This window comes from Triturus cristatus, chromosome 7, assembly GCF_964204655.1.
Source record: "Triturus cristatus chromosome 7, aTriCri1.1, whole genome shotgun sequence".
Classification (NCBI taxonomy): domain Eukaryota; kingdom Metazoa; phylum Chordata; class Amphibia; order Caudata; family Salamandridae; genus Triturus; species Triturus cristatus.
This window is the reverse complement of record NC_140590.1, coordinates 1,321,106,006-1,321,118,861: the sequence shown is the minus strand read 5'-3', so window position 1 is coordinate 1,321,118,861 and position 12,856 is coordinate 1,321,106,006.

Sequence of the window (12,856 nt, the reverse complement as noted above, 5' to 3'; positions counted from 1 at the left end):
CAAAGATGCAGCACTGAGGCCTCTCCTGATAACAGGTGAGTAAATCGGAATTCGTAGTTTGGCTGATTTTAGATGAATATTTAAAAGTTCCAAAACTCCACACTTAGACGAATTTCCAAGTGAAACCAGTCAATATTAGCCTATGGAAGGAAATTGAAGTTACTGGTAAGTATGGTTAGAATTACTTTTCAGGATCATTACTGGGCTCAAAGATGCAGCACTGAGGTCCCTCCTGATAACAGGTGAGTAAATCAGAAATCGTAGTTCGGCTGATTTTAGAGGAATATTTGTAAGTTTCAAAACTCCACACTTAGAAGAATTTCCAAGTGAAACCAGTCAATGTTAACCTATGGAAAGAAATCCAAGTTACTGGTAAGTACGGTTAGAATTACGTTTCAGGATCAGTACTGGGCTCAATGATGCAGCACTGAGGTCTCTCCTGTTAACAGGTGAGTAAATCGGAATTCGTAGTTCGGCTGATTTTAAAGCAATATTTGTAAGATTCAAAACTCGACACATAGAAACTTTTTCAGCAAAAAGCAGGCAATGTTATCCTATGGAAGGAAATTCAAATTACTGGTAAGTACGGTGAACACCAGTCAATGTTAGCCTATGGAAGGAAATTCAAGTTACTGGTAAGTACGGTTAGAATTACTTTTCAGGATCAGTACTGGGCTCAAAGATACAGCACAGAGGTCTCTCCTGATAACATGTGAGTAAATCAGAATTTGTAGTTCGGCTGATTTTAGAGGAATATTTTAAAGTTCCAAAACTCCACACAGAAGAATTTCCAAGTGAAACCAGTCAATGTTAGCCTATGGAAGGAAATTCAAGTTACTGGTAAGCACGGTTAGAATTACTTTTCAGGATCAGTACTGGGCTCAAAGATACAGCACAGAGGTCTCTCCTGATAACAGGTGAGTAAATCGAAACTTGTAGTTCGGCAGATTTTAGCGCAGTATTTTAAACTTCCAAAACTCCACACTTATAAAATTTCCAAGTGAAACCAGTCAATGTTAGCCTATGGAAGGAAATTCAAGTTACTGGTAAGTACGGTGAAACTAGTCAATGTTAGCCTATGGAAGGAAATTCAAGTTACTGGTAAGTACTGTTAGAATTAATTTTCAGGATAAGTACTGGGCTCAAAGATACAGCACTGAGGTCTCTCCTGATAACAGGTGAGTAAATCGGAATTCGTAAATCGGCTGATTTTAGAGCAATATTTTAAAGTTCCAAAACTCCACACTTAAAGAATTTCCAAGTGAAACCAGTCAATATTAGCCTATCGAAGGAAATTGAAGTTACTGGTAAGTACGGTTAGAATTACTTTTCAGGATCATTACTGGGCTCAAAGATGCAGCACTGAGGTCCCTCCTGATAACAGGTGAGTAAATCGGAATTCGTAGTTCGGCTGATTTGAAAGCAATATTTGTAAGATTCAAAAATCGACACTTAGAAACTTTTTCAGCAAAAAGCAGGCAATGACATCCTATGGAAGGAAATTCAAATTACTGGTAAGTACGGTGAAACCAGTCAATGTTAGCCTATGGAAGGAAATTCAAGTTACTGGTAAGCACGGTTAGAATTACTTTTCAGGATCAGTACTGGGCTCAAAGATGCAGCACTAAGGTCTCTCCTGATAACAGGTGAGTAAATCAGAATTCGTAGTTCGGCTGATTTTACAGCAATATTTTAAAATTCCAAAACTCCACACTTAGAAGAATTTCCAAGTGAAACCAGTTAATGTTAACCTATGGGAGGAAATTCAAGTTACTGGAAAGTATGGTTAGAATTATTTTTCAGGATCAGTACTGGGCTCAAAGATGCAGCACTGAGGTCTCTCCTGATAACAGGTGAGTAAATCGGAATTCATAGTTCAGCTGATTTTAGAGGAATATTTTAAAGTTCCAAAACTCCACATTTAGAAGAATTTCCAAGTGAAACCAGTCAATGTTAGCTTATGGAAGGAAATTCAAGTAACTGGTAAGCACAGTTAGAATTACTTTTCAGGATCAGTACTGGGCTCAAAGATGCAGCACTGAGGCCTCTCCTGATAACAGGTGAGTAAATCGGAATTTGTAGTTTGGCTGATTTTAGAGGAATATTTTAAAGTTCCAAAACTCCACACAGAAGAATTTCCAAGTGAAACCAGTCAATGTTAGCCTATGGACGGAAACTCAAGTTACTGGTAAGTACAGTTAGAATTACTTATCAGGATCAGTACTGGGCTCAAAGATGCAGCACTGAAGTCTCTCCTGATAACAGGTTTGTAAATCGGAATTCGTAAATCGGCAGATTTTAGAGCAATTTTTTAAAGTTCCAAAACTCCACACTTAAAGAATTTCCAAATGAAACCAGTCAATGTTAGCCTATGGAAGGAAATTCATGTTACTGTAAGTACAATTAGAATTATTTTCAGGATCAATACTGTGCTCAAAGGTGCAGCACTGAGGTCTCTCCTGAAAAAAGGTGAGTAAATCAGATTTCGTAGCTCGGCTGATTTTAGAGCAATATTTTAAAGTAACAAAACTCCACACATAAGAATTTCCAAGTGAAACCAGTCAATGTTAGCCTATGGAAGGAAATTCAAGTTACTGGTAAGCACGGTTAGAATTACTTTTCTGGATCAGTACTAGGCTCAAAGTTGCAGCACTGAGGTCTCTCCTGATAACAGGTGAGTAAATCGGAATTCATAGTTCGGCTGTTTTTAGAGGAATATTTTAAAGTTTCAAAACTCCACACTTAGAAGAATTTCCAAGTGAAACCAGTCAATGTTAGCCTATGGAAGGAAATTCAAGTTACTGGTAACCACGGTTAGAATTACTTTTCAAGATCAGTACTGGTCTCAAAGATGCAGCACTGAGGTCTCTCCCGATAACAGGTAAGTAAATCGGAATTCGTAGTCCGGCTGATTTTAGAGGAATATTTTAAAGTTCCAAAACTCCACACTTAGAAGAATTTCCAAGTGAAACCAGTCAATGTTAGCCTATGGGAGGAAATTCAAATTACTGGTAAGTACGGTTAGAATTACTTTTCAGGATCAGTACTTGGCTCAAAGATGCAGCACTGAGGTCTCTCCTGATAACAGGTGAGTAAATAGGAATTCGTAGTTCGGTTGATTTTAGAGGAATATTTTAAAGTTCCAAAACTCCACATTCAGAAGAATTTCCAAGTGAAACCAGTCAATGTTAGCCTAGGGGAGGAAATTCAAGTTACTGGTAAGCATGGTTAGAATTACTTTTCAGGATCACTACTGGGCTCATAGATGCAGCACTGATGTCTCTCCTGATAACAGGTGAGTGAATCAGAATTCATAGTTCAGCTGATTTTAGAGGAATATTTTAAAGTTCCAAAACTCCACACTTACAAGAATTTCCAATTGAAACCAGTCAGTGTTAGCCTATGGAAGGAAATTAAAGTTACTGGTAAGCACGGTTAGAATTACTTTTCAGGATCAGTACTGGGCTCAAAGATACAGCACAGAGGTCTCTCCTGATAACAGGTGAGTAAATCGAAACTTGTAGTTCGGCATATTTTAGCGCAGTATTTTAAACTTCCAAAACTCCACACTTATAAGAATTTCCAAGTGAAACCAGTCAATGTTAGCCTATGGAAGGAAATTCAACTTACTGGTAAGTACGGTGAAACTAGCCAATGTTAGCCTATGGAAGGAAATTCAAGTTACTGGTAAGTACTGTTAGAATAACTTTTCAGGATAAGTACTGGGCTCAAAGATACAGCACAGAGGTCTCTCCTGATAACAGGTGAGTAAATCGCAATTTGTAGTTTAGGTGATTTTAGAGGAATATTTGAAAGTTCCAAAACTCCACACAAAAGATTTTCCAAGTGAAACCAGTCAATGTTAGCCTATGGAAGTTAATTCAAGTTAAAGGTAAGTACGGTTAGAATTACGTTTCAGGATCAGTACTGGGCTCAATGATGCAGCACTGAGGTCTCTCCTGTTAACAGGTGAATAAATCGGAATTCGTAGTTCGGCTGATTTTAGAGCAATATTTATAAGATTCAAAAATCGACACATAGAAACTTTTTCAGCAAAAAGCAGGCAATGTTATCCCATGGAAGGAAATTCAAATTACTGGTAAGTACGGTGAACACCAGTCAATGTTAGCCTATGGAAGGAAATTCAAGTTACTGGTAAGCACGGTTAGAATTAAAAACTTTTCAGGATCAGTACTGGGCTCATAGATGCAGCACTGATGTCTCTCCTGATAACAGGTGAGTGAATCAGAATTCGTAGTTCGGCTGATTTTAGAGGAATATTTTAAAGTTCCAAAACTCCACACTTACAAGAATTTCCAATTGAAACCACACAGTGTTAACATATGGAAGGAAATTAAAGTTACTGGTAAGCACGGTTAGAATTACTTTTCAGGATCAGTAATGGGCTCAAAGATGGAGCACTAAGGTCTCTCCTGATAACAGGTGAGTAAATCGAAATTTGCAGTTCGGCTGATTTTAGTGCAATATTTGAAACTTCCAATATCCACACTTATACGAATTTCCAAGTGAAACCAGTCAATGTTAGCCTATGGAAGGAAATTCAAGTTACTGGTAAGTACGGTGAAACCAGTCAATGTTAGCCTATGGAAGGAAATTCAAGTTACTGGTAAGTACTGTTAGAATTACTTTTCAGGATCAGTACTGGGCTCAAAGATACAGCACAGAGGTCTCTCCTGATAACATGTGAGTAAATCGGAATTTGCAGTTCGGCTGATTTTAGAGGAATATTTTAATGTTCCAAAACTCCACACAGAAGAATTTCCAAGTGAAACCAGTCAATGTTAGTCTATGGAAGGAAATTCAAGTTAATGGTAAGTACGGTTAGAATTACTTTTCAGGATCAGTACTGAGCTCAAAGATACAGCACAGAGGTCTCTCCTGATAACATGTGAGTAAATCGGAATTTGTAGTTCGGCTGATTTTAGAGGAATATTTTAAAGTTCCAAAACTCCACACAGAAGAATTTCCAAGTGAAACCAGTCAATGTTAGCCTATGGAAGGAAATTGAAGTTACTGGTAAGTACGGTTAGAATTACTTTTCAGGATCAGTACTGGGCTCAAAGATGCAGCACTGAGGTCCCTCCTGATAACAGGTGAGTAAATCAGAATTCGTAGTTCGGCTGATTTTAGAGGAATATTTGTAAGTTTCAAAACTCCACACTTAGAAGAATTTCCAAGTGAAACCAGTCAATGTTAACCTATGGAAAGAAATTCAAGTTACTGGTAAGTACAGTTAGAATTACGTTTCAGGATCAGTACTGGGCTCAATGATGCAGCACTGAGGTCTCTCCTGTTAACAGGTGAGTAAATCGGAATTCGTAGTTCGGCTGATTTTAAAGCAATATTTGTAAGATTCAAAAATCGACACATAGAAACTTTTTCAGCAAAAAGCAGGCAATGTTATCCTATGGAGGGAAATTCAAATTACTGGTAAGTACGGTGAACACCAGTCAATGTTAGCCTATGGAAGGAAATTCAAGTTACTGGTAAGTACGGTTAGAATTACTTTTCAGGATCAGTACTGGGCTCAAAGATGCAGCACTGAGGTCTCTCCTGATAACAGGTTTGTAAATCGGAATTCGTAAATCGGCTGATTTTAGAGCAATATTTTAAAGTTCCAAAACTCCACACTTAAAGAATTTCCAAGTGAAACCAGTCAATATTAGCCTATCGAAGGAAATTGAAGTTACTGGTAAGTACGGTTAGAATTACTTTTCAGGATCATTACTGGGCTCAAAGATGCAGCACTGAGGTCCCTCCTGTTAACAGGTGAATAAATCGGAATTCGTAGTTCGGCTGATTTTAGAGCAATATTTATAAGATTCAAAAATCGACACATAGAAACTTTTTCAGCAAAAAGCAGGCAATGTTATCCCATGGAAGGAAATTCAAATTACTGGTAAGTACGGTGAACACCAGTCAATGTTAGCCTATGGAAGGAAATTCAAGTTACTGGTAAGCACGGTTAGAATTAAAAACTTTTCAGGATCAGTACTGGGCTCATAGATGCAGCACTGATGTCTCTCCTGATAACAGGTGAGTGAATCAGAATTCGTAGTTCGGCTGATTTTAGAGGAATATTTTAAAGTTCCAAAACTCCACACTTACAAGAATTTCCAATTGAAACCACACAGTGTTAACATATGGAAGGAAATTAAAGTTAATGGTAAGCACGGTTAGAATTACTTTTCAGGATCAGTAATGGGCTCAAAGATGGAGCACTAAGGTCTCTCCTGATAACAGGTGAGTAAATCGAAATTTGCAGTTCGGCTGATTTTAGTGCAATATTTGAAACTTCCAATATCCACACTTATACGAATTTCCAAGTGAAACCAGTCAATGTTAGCCTATGGAAGGAAATTCAAGTTACTGGTAAGTACAGTGAAACCAGTCAATGTTAGCCTATGGAAGGAAATTCAAGTTACTGGTAAGTACTGTTAGAATTACTTTTCTGGATCAGTACTGGGCTCAAAGATACAGCACAGAGGTCTCTCCTGATAACATGTGAGTAAATCGGAATTTGCAGTTCGGCTGATTTTAGAGGAATATTTTAATGTTCCAAAACTCCACACAGAAGAATTTCCAAGTGAAACCAGTCAATGTTAGCCTATGGAAGGAAATTTAAATTAGTGGTAAGTACGGTGAAGCCCGTCAATGTTAGCCTATGGAAGGAAATTCAAGTTACTGATAAGCACAGTTAGAATTACGTTTCAGGATCAGTACTGGGCTCAATGATGCAGCACTGAGGTCTCTCCTGTTAGCAGGTGAGTAAATCGGAATTCGTAGTTCGGCTGATTTTAGAGCAATATTTGTAAGATTTAAAAATCGACACATAGAAACTTCTTCATCAAAAAGCTGGCAATGTTATCCTATGGAAGGAAATTCAAATTACTGGTAAGTACGGTGAACACCAGCCAATGTTAGCCTATGGAAGGAAATTCAAGTTACTGGTAAGCACGGTTAGAATTACTTTTCAGGATCAGTACTGGGCTCAAAGATGCAGCACTAAGGTCTCGCCTGATAATAGGTGAGTAAATCTGAATTTGTAGTTCGGCTGATTTTAGAGCAATATTTTAAAGTTCCAAAACTCCACACTTAGAAGAATTTCCAAGTGAAACCAGTCAATGTTACCCTATGGGAGGATATTCAAATTACTGGTAAGTATGGTTAGAATTGTTTTTCAGGATCAGTACTGAGCTCAAAGATGCAGCACTGAGGTCTCTCCTGATAACAGGTGAGTAAATCAGAATTCATAGTTCGGCTGATTTTAGAGGAATATTTTAAAGTTCCAAAACTCCACACTTATAAGAATTTCCAAGTGAAACCAGTCAATGTTAGCCTATAGACGGAAATTTAAATTAGTGGTAAGTACGGTGAAGCCAGTCAATGTTAGCCTATGGAAGGAAATTCAAGTTACTGGTAAGCACGGTTAGAATAACTTTTCAGGATCAGTACTGGGCTCAAAGATACAGCACAGAGGTCTCTCCTGATAACAGGTGAGTAAATCGGAATTTGTAGTTTGGCTGATTTTAGAGGAATATTTTAAAGTTCCAAAACTCAATACGGAAGATTTTCCAAGTGAAACCAGTCAATGTTAGCCTATGGAAGGAAATTCAAGTTACTGGTAAGTACGGTTAGAATTACTTTTCAGGATCAGTACTGGGCTCAAAGATGCAGCACTGATGTCTCTCCTGATAACAGGTTTGTAAATCGGAATTCGTAAATCGGCTGATTTTAGAGCAATATTTTAAAGTTCCAAAACTCCACACTTAAAGAATTTCCAAGTGAAACCAGACAATATTAGCCCATGGAAGGAAATTGAAGTTACTGGTAAGTACGGTTAGAATTACTTTTCAGGATCAGTACTGGGCTCAAAGATGCAGCACTGAGGTCCCTCCTGATAACAGGTGAGTAAATCGGAATTCGTAGTTCGGCTGATTTTAGAGGAATATTTGTAAGTTTCAAAACTCCACACTTAGAAGAATTTCCAAGTGAAACCAGTCAATGTTAACCTATGGAAGGAAATTCAAGTTACTGGTAAGTACGGTTAGAATTACTTTTCAGGATCAGTACTGGGCTCAAAGATGCACCACTGAGGTCTCTCCTGATAACAGGTGCGTATATCGAATTCATATTTCAGCTGATTTTAGATTAATATTTTAAAGATCCAAAACTCCTCACTTGGAAGAATTTCCAAGTGAAACCAGTCAATGTTAGCCTATGGAAGGAAATTCAAGTTACTGGTAAGTACAGTTAGAATATTTTTCAGGATCAGTACTGGGCTCAAAGATGCAGCACTGAGGTCTCTCCTGATAACAGGTGAGTAAATCGAATTCGTAGTTCGGCTGATTTTAGACGAATATTTTAAAGTTTCAAAACTCCACTCTTATAAGAATTTCCAACTGAAACCAGTCAATGTTAGCCTATGGAAGGAAATTCAAGTTACTGGTAAGACGGTGAAACCAGTCAATGTTAGCCTATGGAAGGAAATTCAAGTTACTGGTAAGTACTGTTAGAATTACTTTTCAGTATCAGTACTGGGCTCAAAGATACAGCACAGAGGTCTCTCCTGATAACAGGTGAGTAAATCGGAATTTGTAGTTTAGGTGATTTTAGAGGAATATTTTAAAGTTCCAAAACTCCACACGGAAGATTTTCCAAGTGAAACCAGTCAATGTTAGCCTATGGAAGGAAATTCAAGTTACTGGTAAGTACGGTTGGAATTACGTTTCAGGATCAGTACTGGGCTCAATGATGCAGCACTGAGGTCTCTCCTGTTAACAGGTGAGTAAATCGGAATTCGTAGTTCGGCTGATTTTAGAGCAATATTTGTAAGATTCAAAAATCGACACATAGAAACTTTTTCAGCAAAAAGCAGGCAATGTTATCCTATGGAAGGAAATTCAAATTACTGGTAAGTACGGTGAACAGCAGTCAATGTTAGCCTATGGAAGGAAATTCAAGTTACTGGTAAGCACGGTTAGAATTACTTTTCAGGATCAGTACTGGGCTCAAGGATGCAGCACTAAGGTCTCACCTGATAATAGGTAAGTAAATCTGAATTTGTAGTTCGGCTGATTTTACAGCAATATTTTAAAGTTCCAAAACTCCACACTTAGAAGAATTTCCAAGTGAAACCAGTCAATGTTAGCCTATGGTAGGAAATTCAAATTACTGGTAAGTACGGTTAGAATTACTTTTCAGGATCAGTACTTGGCTCAAAGATGCAGCGCTGAGGTCTCTCCTGATAACAGGTGAGTAAATCGGAATTCGTAGTTCAGTTGATTTTAGAGGAATATTTTAAAGTTCCAAAACTCCACATTCAGAAGAATTTCCAAGTGAAACCAGTCAATGTTAGCCTAGGGGAGGAAATTCAAGTTACTGGTAAGCATGGTTAGAATTACTTTTCAGGATCACTACTGGGCTCATAGATGCAGCACTGATGTCTCTCCTGATAACAGGTGAGTGAATCAGAATTCATAGTTCGGCTGATTTTAGAGGAATATTTTAAAGTTCCAAAACTCCACACTTACAAGAATTTCCAATTGAAACCAGTCAGTGTTAGCCTATGGAAGGAAATTAAAGTTACTGGTAAGCACGGTTAGAATTACTTTTCAGGATCAGTACTGGGCTCAAAGATACAGCACAGAGGTCTCTCCTGATAACAGGTGAGTAAATCGAAACTTGTAGTTCGGCAGATTTTAGCGCAGTATTTTAAACTTCCAAAACTCCACACTTATAAGAATTTCCAAGTGAAACCAGTCAATGTTAGCCTATGGAAGGAAATTCAACTTACTGGTAAGTACGGTGAAACTAGTCAATGTTAGCCTATGGAAGGAAATTCAAGTTACTGGTAAGTACTGTTAGAATAACTTTTCAGGATAAGTACTGGGCTCAAAGATACAGCACAGAGGTCTCTCCTGATAACAGGTGAGTAAATCGCAATTTGTAGTTTAGGTGATTTTAGAGGAATATTTTAAAGTTCCAAAACTCCACACGGAAGATTTTCCAAGTGAAACCAGTCAATGTTAGCCTATGGAAGGAAATTCAAGTTACTGGTAAGTACGGTTAGAATTACGTTTCAGGATCAGTACTGGGCTCAATGATGCAGCACTGAGGTCTCTCCTGTTAACAGGTGAATAAATCGGAATTCGTAGTTCGGCTGATTTTAGAGCAATATTTGTAAGATTCAAAAATCGACACATAGAAATTTTTCAGCAAAAAGCAGGCAATGTTATCCTATGGAAGGAAATTCAAATTACTGGTAAGTACGTTGAACACCAGTCAATGTTAGCCTATGGAAGGAAATTCAAGTTACTGGTAAGCACGGTTAGAATTAAAAACTTTTCAGGATCAGTACTGGGCTCATAGATGCAGCACTGATGTCTCTCCTGATAACAGGTGAGTGAATCAGAATTCGTAGTTCAGCTGATTTTAGAGGAATATTTTAAAGTTCCAAAACTCCACACTTACAAGAATTTCCAATTGAAACCACTCAGTGTTAGCCTATGTAAGGAAATTAAAGTTACTGGTAAGCACGGTTAGAATTACTTTTCAGGATCAGTACTGGGCTCAAAGTTGCAGCACTGAGGTCTCTCCTGATAACAGGTGAGTAAATCGGAATTTGTAGTTTAGGTGATTTTAGAGGAATACTTTAAAGTTCCAAAACTCCACATTCAGAAGAATTTCCAAGTGAAACCAGTCAATGTTAGCCTAGGGGAGGAAATTCAAGTTACTGGTAAGCATGGTTAGAATTACTTTTCAGGATCACTACTGGGCTCATAGATGCAGCACTGATGTCTCTCCTGATAACAGGTGAGTGAATCAGAATTCATAGTTCGGCTGATTTTAGAGGAATATTTTAAAGTTCCAAAACTCCACACTTACAAGAATTTCCAATTGAAACCAGTCAGTGTTAGCCTATGGAAGGAAATTAAAGTTACTGGTAAGCACGGTTAGAATTACTTTTCAGGATCAGTACTGGGCTCAAAGATACAGCACAGAGGTCTCTCCTGATAACAGGTGAGTAAATCGAAACTTGTAGTTCGGCAGATTTTAGCGCAGTATTTTAAACTTCCAAAACTCCACACTTATAAGAATTTCCAAGTGAAACCAGTCAATGTTAGCCTATGGAAGGAAATTCAACTTACTGGTAAGTACGGTGAAACTAGTCAATGTTAGCCTATGGAAGGAAATTCAAGTTACTGGTAAGTACTGTTAGAATAACTTTTCAGGATAAGTACTGGGCTCAAAGATACAGCACAGAGGTCTCTCCTGATAACAGGTGAGTAAATCGCAATTTGTAGTTTAGGTGATTTTAGAGGAATATTTTAAAGTTCCAAAACTCCACACGGAAGATTTTCCAAGTGAAACCAGTCAATGTTAGCCTATGGAAGGAAATTCAAGTTACTGGTAAGTACGGTTAGAATTACGTTTCAGGATCAGTACTGGGCTCAATGATGCAGCACTGAGGTCTCTCCTGTTAACAGGTGAATAAATCGGAATTCGTAGTTCGGCTGATTTTAGAGCAATATTTGTAAGATTCAAAAATCGACACATAGAAATTTTTCAGCAAAAAGCAGGCAATGTTATCCTATGGAAGGAAATTCAAATTACTGGTAAGTACGTTGAACACCAGTCAATGTTAGCCTATGGAAGGAAATTCAAGTTACTGGTAAGCACGGTTAGAATTAAAAACTTTTCAGGATCAGTACTGGGCTCATAGATGCAGCACTGATGTCTCTCCTGATAACAGGTGAGTGAATCAGAATTCGTAGTTCAGCTGATTTTAGAGGAATATTTTAAAGTTCCAAAACTCCACACTTACAAGAATTTCCAATTGAAACCACTCAGTGTTAGCCTATGTAAGGAAATTAAAGTTACTGGTAAGCACGGTTAGAATTACTTTTCAGGATCAGTACTGGGCTCAAAGTTGCAGCACTGAGGTCTCTCCTGATAACAGGTGAGTAAATCGGAATTTGTAGTTTAGGTGATTTTAGAGGAATACTTTAAAGTTCCAAAACTCCACACGGAAGATTTTCCAAGTGAAACCAGTCAATGTTAGCCTATGGAAGGAAATTCAAGTTACTGGTAAGTACGGTTAGAATTACTTTTCAGGATCAGTACTGGGCTCAAAGATGCAGCACTGAGGTCTCTCCTGATAACAGGTTTGTAAATCGGAATTCGTAAATTGGCTGATTTTAGAGCAATATTTTAAAGTTCCAAAACTCCACACTTAAAGAATTTCCAAATGAAACCAGTCAATTTTAGCCTATGGAAGGAAATTCATGTTACTGGTAAGTACAATTAGAATTATTTTTCAGGATCAATACTGTGCTCAAAGATGCAGCACTGAGGTCTCTCCTGATAACAGGTGAGTAAATCAGATTTCATAGCTCGGCTGATTTTAGAGCAATATTTTAAAGTTCCAAAACTTCACACCTATAAGAATTTCCAAGTGAAACCAGTCAATGTTAGCCTATGGAAGGAATTTCAAGTTACTGGTAAGCACGGTTAGAATAACTTTTCTGGATCAGTACTAGGCTCAAAGATGCAGCACTGATGTCTCTCCTGATAACAGGTGAGTGAATCAGAATTTGTAGTTCGGCTGATTTTCAGAGGATTATTTGTAAGTTTCAAAAATCGACACTTAGAAACTTTTTCAGCAAAAAGCAGGCAATGACATCCTATGGAAGGAAATTCAAATTACTGGTAAGTACGGTGCAAACAGTCAATGTTAGCCTATGGAAGGAAATTCAAGTTACTGGTAAACTCGGTTAGAATTACTTTTCAGGATCAGCACTGGGCTCAAAGATGCAGCACTAAGGTCTCTCCA